The sequence below is a fragment of the Neolamprologus multifasciatus genome, chromosome 23, assembly GCF_963576455.1.
Source record: "Neolamprologus multifasciatus chromosome 23, fNeoMul1.2, whole genome shotgun sequence".
NCBI lineage: Eukaryota > Metazoa > Chordata > Actinopteri > Cichliformes > Cichlidae > Neolamprologus > Neolamprologus multifasciatus.
In genome coordinates, this window is record NC_140460.1 from 3,388,998 (window position 1) to 3,396,281 (window position 7,284).

General features: G+C 39.0%; 1 long non-coding RNA gene across 1 annotated transcript in view; it reads right to left on the reverse strand.

Moving 5' to 3' along the window:
- The window catches only part of LOC146490730 (uncharacterized), a 47,980-nt gene extending 41,027 nt beyond the window's left edge, over positions 1–6,953 (reverse strand). Inside the window, exon 1 of the long non-coding RNA XR_014872403.1 lies at positions 4,674–6,953. This is a non-coding gene — a long non-coding RNA (uncharacterized LOC146490730). The remainder of the gene's footprint in view (positions 1–4,673) is intronic.
- Positions 6,954–7,284: the final 331 nt, after the last annotated feature.

Here is a 7,284-nt window from a genome sequence, read left to right on the forward strand (position 1 = left end):
TTGGTTAAACTGTCAGCAAAGAATTTGCATTTGCACTGTTAATTTTTTTTATATAACTTTACTGCATATAAAAAACAGCTGCTTGTTTAAGTGAAAATACATTGATTTTTTTTTTTTTTTTTTTTGCATGAATAAAAGTTGTGGAGTTGTAAAGTATCTTGTCTAGTGTCAATTATATCGTCAGTTATATCGTTTTTGGTCCTATCGCCCTGCTCTAGTCTGAAATATACTTTACTGATTGTTTGTCTCATAGCATTTACCATAGACGGCATAAAACATGGATTTAGCTGCCAGGTTGGAAAAATTAAGCTAATGCCAATGTGCCATAAAGCTGCATTCTGCAAGGCCACCAGGTGGCGATAGCTGTGGTAGCAAACAGACATTTAGTCGTAGAAGTCTATGAGAAAACGCTTTCTTACTTAACCTTTATAAACACTTTCCTAATGAGTTCATGGGGTCTGTCACTCATTCCAGGTCATACTGAAAACTACATTTAAAAAAATGAAATAAATGTGTTTTAAAATGAAGGATTATTTATGCTCATTGGCTAAGGACTTGTGACTGACAAGTCTTTAGCCAAAGACCAAGAGGTTTGGCAGTCAGACCCACCTTTCATCACATTAGGTGTTTTGAAACTAAGATGAAAACACTAATCTCAAGGCTTCAAAACAGAACTTCAAAAACCAGGCGACGACATCACAGTAACTACATCCATCTTTCATACTAGCTGTGGCATTAGTGTATGACTTACCATTGTTTTACAATGGACTGAAGTTGTCTATGTGAGGGCTGTGAGTGATAAGCAGTGCTACTTTATGATTTTCCAGCTCCAGTTCAAAATCATCTGGATTCATTTTTTGAAAGTAATACTTTTATAGCACCTTATTTTGGAATTACCGCTAATTTACTGTCTTTTCATGCTGCCGTTTTGATCTTTAATGGGGTTTTTTGTGCTTTGACATGTAGACTCTGCTGTCGCTCCCTTCCCTGTCCTGGCCCGATTTTTCACCAAATTGACATTTAACCGACACATCGTCCCCGTCGAGCACCATGCAGTTGGAATTTTAGAGGACTGCAGAAAAGTTGCCTTGGCTGAAAACAACTATACCTCCACAAACAGATACAATCGCTCTGCTATAAATTAAGCATGGCACAGGTTAACACTGTAAGATCAGAGAATAGTCCTGTCTTTAATGCAGACAACTGAAGAGACAGCTAAACTAGAGCTGGGCGATATGAGATTTTTTCATATCACGATATGTTTTTTTCATTTCAGGCGATAACGATTTATATCACGATATAAGCCAAATAACTATATTTGTAAGATTTAAATGTGCCGTTGCTCACAGGTAAAATGTGAAATAATCAGCAGCTTGTTTTGATTTAAATATTTATTTCCCATAATAAGTTAACAGGGTAGATGTACTTAAGGAACATGAGACTTTTTCAGATAAATAAAGGCAAATATTGCAAACTACACAAAAGGCAGCCGCTAAAGCGTTTAAGTTTCAAAACAGAACAAACGAAACAGACTAAATTGTCAATTCCACTCAAAAACAAAATATTAATTCTAAAAATAAATCTTAGTTTGTTTTACAGAAGAACAGACAAAATTGAGTAACTTTGGTCAATATCGAATAAACTGAGAACTAAAAGGAAATTCTCAATATCTCCTTGTTGTATAGCTTAGCTTTTCAAACAGTTTTAACTGTTACTTTAGTCTGACAAAAGCCGAATGACGAATTAGCGCTTCCAGTCAGAGATTGAGCATGCACCGCTTTATTGGATTTCCAGACTTGCTTTCGGCACAATTTACAGTGGCTACTCTGTTTTTGTCAGACTTGAAATCGCCGAAATACCTTCACACTACAGAACTTCTGTGGCTCTTCCGTTCGACAATCTCTCCGCCATTGGAGCCATCATCTGTTTTCTCTTCGGTAACCTTCGCTCACGCTCTCGGGTGATTTTTCTCTAGTCGGCGCACTCATTTCCTCCATTACCCGGGCGGCACGGCAGCACGGCGGCTGGCTGCTTCCCAAACAAATACACATGTGTGGCTTAGCACTTGTGCTGTACGTAACAAGTCACGTGACGTGACGCTGCGGCTGTGATTGGTTCGGCTCTGCGCTACTTCATTTTGATTGGCTGTTCTTTTTTTTTTAAGAGGACAAGAGCGGTGAGGTCTATCGCAATAGTTTAATTTTTCTATCGAGAAAAAGTTATTTCGCAATACATATCGTTATCGTTCTATCGCCCAGCTTTAAGCTAAACTAAATCCATGCAGGAAAACCGTCAAGCAGACAAGACAAGTCAGGTAGTCTTTTAGTAACTCCAGCCAGGACCACATGTGGGCCAGTAGCAGGGGAACCAAACAGAGCGCAGAGGTGAGGTGGGATTTGGGGTTCCTGCTTGTAGTGACCTGTTGCTCTATTTTATTTCAATATTAAGTGGAGCTGCTCTTACACAAGCAAGAACAATAGTGAAAGAATTGCTCTTAATGAGGTTGGTTATGCGCACATTTACTTCCCCCTATGGTTGAGTTAATAGCTTCTTTTGTTATTTTAACTATTGTATTTTTACTGTAACATTTTCACATGCTTCATGCACATCATACACGCATGAATGGCATATGAGGGACATTTTATTCAGCTTGCAAAGCTGTTTTTCTGCACACACAGTCAAATACGTGGGTTTCTCATAGATGTCCGCACATGTGAATTTTTCATGCATGCTGTTGTTTTCATTACTCACTTCTGTGTGCTTGTGCGTGTGTGTGTGTTTATGGGCCACTGCAGCCCTCTTTATAAACACATCAGCTGGGCTGACAGTGCGCAGCGGGAGGGAAAGAGAGCCTTGAGACAGCCTGAGACAGAGGTCTCATAAAAAATCACTTCTAATTTATTTCCCTCCAAATTGGAAAGTGCACGCTCACACCTGACTAAATCATCACGCGTCAACTGGAGACGGCCCCCCACTGCACGCTGACGAAACCCGATCTCAGTTTTACCGCTCAGGCCAAAGCCGGGCCTGCCAGGGAAACACAGCATCACGCCGCATACATACACAATTCTTAATGGCTTTTGCAGATGTGTTGTTCCTGATAGCCCCTCTAGCCTCGATCCCTAGTTCTCTCTACCTCACTGCACACTTGATCTGACCCACACTAGCAATCAAACCAATCACTATTTTTTTCATTTGTGGTTTACGTAGCCTCCATGTGACCTCTTGCTTTTTGCCACCATCTCCAGTCCAGCCTTTTGCTTCTTTGTATGATTCTACCAGTTTATTTTTCACCTCTCTTCTTCCAACTCTATCACATATCACACTCTATCAATTCAAGGCCTGAGCTAAGGATTCGTGCAGACCGACCTCCCATTCGATTTCTCTCTTTGTCCATTTCTTATTATGAGTCTCACTACATCTTTCCTGTTGTCCAAGATAGATTGCCTATGTTCTAACATGGCTGACATAAACCTAACACTACTCAAACAGCAGGGGTGGAGGGGTAGAGGCCATGGAAATATGTGCATGCATTTGGGTCTGTGACATATATATAATGTGTTTCTACACAAGCATCCACTGATGCAACCCCACCGGTGAGTCACGGGTCCAAAGGGTGAAATAAAGCCCGTTCAATATATGACAAACTAACTAACACATCCACTCATATTGCAGCTTGTGTACTATAGGTCCATATCCAGTATCTGATCACAGTTCAACTCCTAGTATTTTTACATTTGCCTAATAGAAAAATCAATGCATTTAAGGATTTTAGTTTTAGCTTTAGCATCTTTCATATTACTCATGCCATGGTCACATTTGCTGCTACCTCCTGTAAACCAGAAACGAATCAAAAAGAGATGGAAAAGGAAGCTCAACAATTGAAGCTGAACTGAGTTTAGATCAGAAGCATTTTGGACATGCTTTTGGGTTTATATGCAAAAGTTTTCCTCTTTAAATTGAATTTATTACAACCTGCAACTAGAAACTACAAACCAATCGGTTCAGGCTTACTGTAATGTACTTAGTCATGCAGGCAGATATGCAGCTAATAAATCTGCACCAAGTGTGTGATGCTATCATGTCAACATGGACCTAAATCTCTGATGAATCTATGGCAGGAAGAACTGATTTGGTAAAAAGTGGATCCAACCCACTACAAATTAAAAAAAAAAAAAAAAAAAGTAAATATGCAAAGAATTCAAAATGAGTTTGCTTTAAATTAAAAATATTGATACTTTAAAATAAATATTTAGAAAATTGATGAATAGACTAAATTAACAACTCAAAGCTGCACACACATGTCAACAAACATTAACTGTGCTGAGGTGTTTTTTCTGTTATCAAACTGTGGAGTTTTTTTTCTCCTCCTCTTACCTCATGTTATGTATTTTCGTTGTTTTTTTCCTATCAGCCTACCTTTCTGACATGTCTCCCCAATGTGATGTTTGTGTAAAGTTGGTCAGAAGGTTCCTTTGTAAGTGCGCATGCGCCATTAGCGTGCTGCCTGCTGTAATCCTAATTTCCTTCGGGATTAATAAAGTATTCTGATTCTGATAACTATGAAAATGTCTAAATTCCTACCAATGAATCTATTAAAAAATCCAAAAGTATCTGGCTCTCAAAGAACCCGCTCCACATATTCATAAAAATCAATGAAATATTTTACTTACTGTTTTGTTCCAGGTGTAGAGATGTTTGTGGCACAAAAGCAGCTGGAAAAGGCGGAAGATGAAACGGTCCCATTAACCTTTCCTGATTCCCTTTGTCCCTCACGAGCTCCCATCGTCTGAACTCGCTTGTTGGGGGGATTCAGTTCTCTTCCAGTCATCCTGGGTTCTTGTAACTTTAAAATTAAAATCCTCGGTCATTCGCTTCACACACAAACTAGCGCTAGCTTAATTGCATTGTGACCAAACTAAGAGAATTTTTATGCGCCTAGCTAAACATACGTACTTTCACTTTAGCTCAAACTTTGGCCATGTGGGGACAAACGGGTTCACGATAATTAATTGAAATGATAAGAGTTGTCTTCTTTTTTGGCTAACCCCCTCCCCATCTGGTCACGTGGTCATAACTTACTAAACATCATCACACTTCCTTAATATTTTTGTTTTGTTTTTTTATTTATTTGTTTGTTTTTTGTTTCCCCCCTCGGGTAACCCATTACTTTCCTCTATGTACACCACGTGTTGTTCTACTGGTCACCTCTAATTGTAACTGAGGTCAGTTTGTATTTGCCACCAGTCGAGTTCATGTTTTTGTGTATTACTTTCTTTATTCAGCAGTTTTTATTTGAGAAAATTTAGCTAAATTATCATAAATGTTGCTAAATGTTTCAAACCTGCATCACTTTTGTCTCCCACTTCTGGTAGTTGAAGTACAAAGACACGTTCCCGATAAACCTTTAATGAAAAAGAACCACATCGGTAGTGTTTCATGTCTGTCCTGCCTTTTATTTCTTTAGACTGTCGTCTTTCTGAATGTCAGGTTTCTTTTTCATGTGAACAATTTTATTTTTTTACCTTCTAGGATCTCTTCATAGGCTACACAATGCTACCATTTTGTGTCTGAGATCACATACTAGATGCACTATATATCCAGTATATGCACCACTGTTCAAAACACTTTGATGTCAGTAGCATGCGTTTTGTTGGCTGCACCACTGTAGATTGCAAGTCATGAGCTTCACAGTTAGAGACATGCTGTCATGGTAACCTGACCTTGTTTGAGATTGGCCAAGTACGGACAAACATTAAAAATATATATCACATGGGAGAAAAAGAAACGTTTTTTTATTTAAATACTTAAGTTGAAGAGTTACTGATGTTAGATCTCAGCTGCCTTTGTCACCGTCAAGCAATGGCCTTGCATTATGAGATATTTATGTTGGCCTGCTGTCCGGTTCTTGCATACTTTGTTATTACACCAGAAATACTTGCCATACTTTTCTCAAATACTACATTAGCATACTAAATAGCAAGTCAGTATGTCATTTTTGATCCAGCACCAGTTCCTGTGGCCAAATCTGTCTTTGTTACTACAGTTGCTTCCCTAGCTCTCATCTGCACCAAAACACATATGGCAGTTGTTTTGCTGAATCTTCAGTCTGCATAACCCACCGTGGTTGACTGACCAGTCATGCATGTGTGTTCCAAACACAGATTTGACCTCCATCTGCCCACCACAAATACCGTCCCCCCTCATTATATAATGAAGACTGTGGCTAAGGAGTTGCAAACCAAACAAAACAGCAACTCTCAACATGTCATGTAAAAACAAAAAGTGGTGAGAGAGAATGAGGCAGGGAACAAAACAGTTCACTCATATACAAAAAGGCCTAGAAGTGCAGATCTCCACACAACTTAGGCTTACCTTAAAAATAGCCAAACACATTAAAGGGCAGCCAAATGAGCAGCGTGGTAACATACATAATATTTATTGGTCTTGGCACTGGTTTGCATTTTGTCTCCTTTATTTGTCATTGTGCTGCCTGTTTGCCCTGAATAGTAAAATGAAAAACATGGTGTCCTTCAACCTTAGGATAAAAGCAAAGACTATAGTTAATATTAATAGTAAAGCTGAAAATGATTGTTTAGGTAAATTATATTTAATCTAACAGCTACCTAAGCTCATTTTGGCCAGCAATACCCATTTAGAACACTACGTGGACATCTTGCTGAAGTCCTCTCGCTCAATAACCGACTCAGTTGAAATATTCATTGGTGTTTTGTTCTGAAATCTTTTTAAAACCTGACTAACTTAAAAGATGCTTGAATGTTGATTCTCAGTGGAACTGATAGTACTAGCAGCAGTGACTCTTAGACTGTTTGACATCCTTTTCAGCACAATAATAATTTCTAGTCATCTCTATCTCCCGATCTTCTTGTCAGAAATGAGTAACTGTATTTCTGCTGTCTTTGTGGTGAGCTGTTCATAGATGCATAAATCCAGACATATCAACTTGGGTCCAATTCAATTCAATTCAATTCAATTTTATTTATATAGCGCCAAATCACAACAAAAGTCGCCTCAAGGCGCTTCATAGATACAGAGAAAAACCCAACAATCATATGACCCCCTATGAGCAAGCACTTTGGCGACAGTGGGAAGGAAAAACTCCCTTTTAACAGGAAGAAACCTCTGGCAGAACCAGGCTCAGGGAGGGGCGGCCATCTGCTGTGATTGGTTGGGGTGAGAGAAGGAAGACAAGAAGAAGAAGAGGATAAAAGACATGCTGTGGAAGAGAGACAGAGGTTAATAACAGATATGATTCGATGCAGA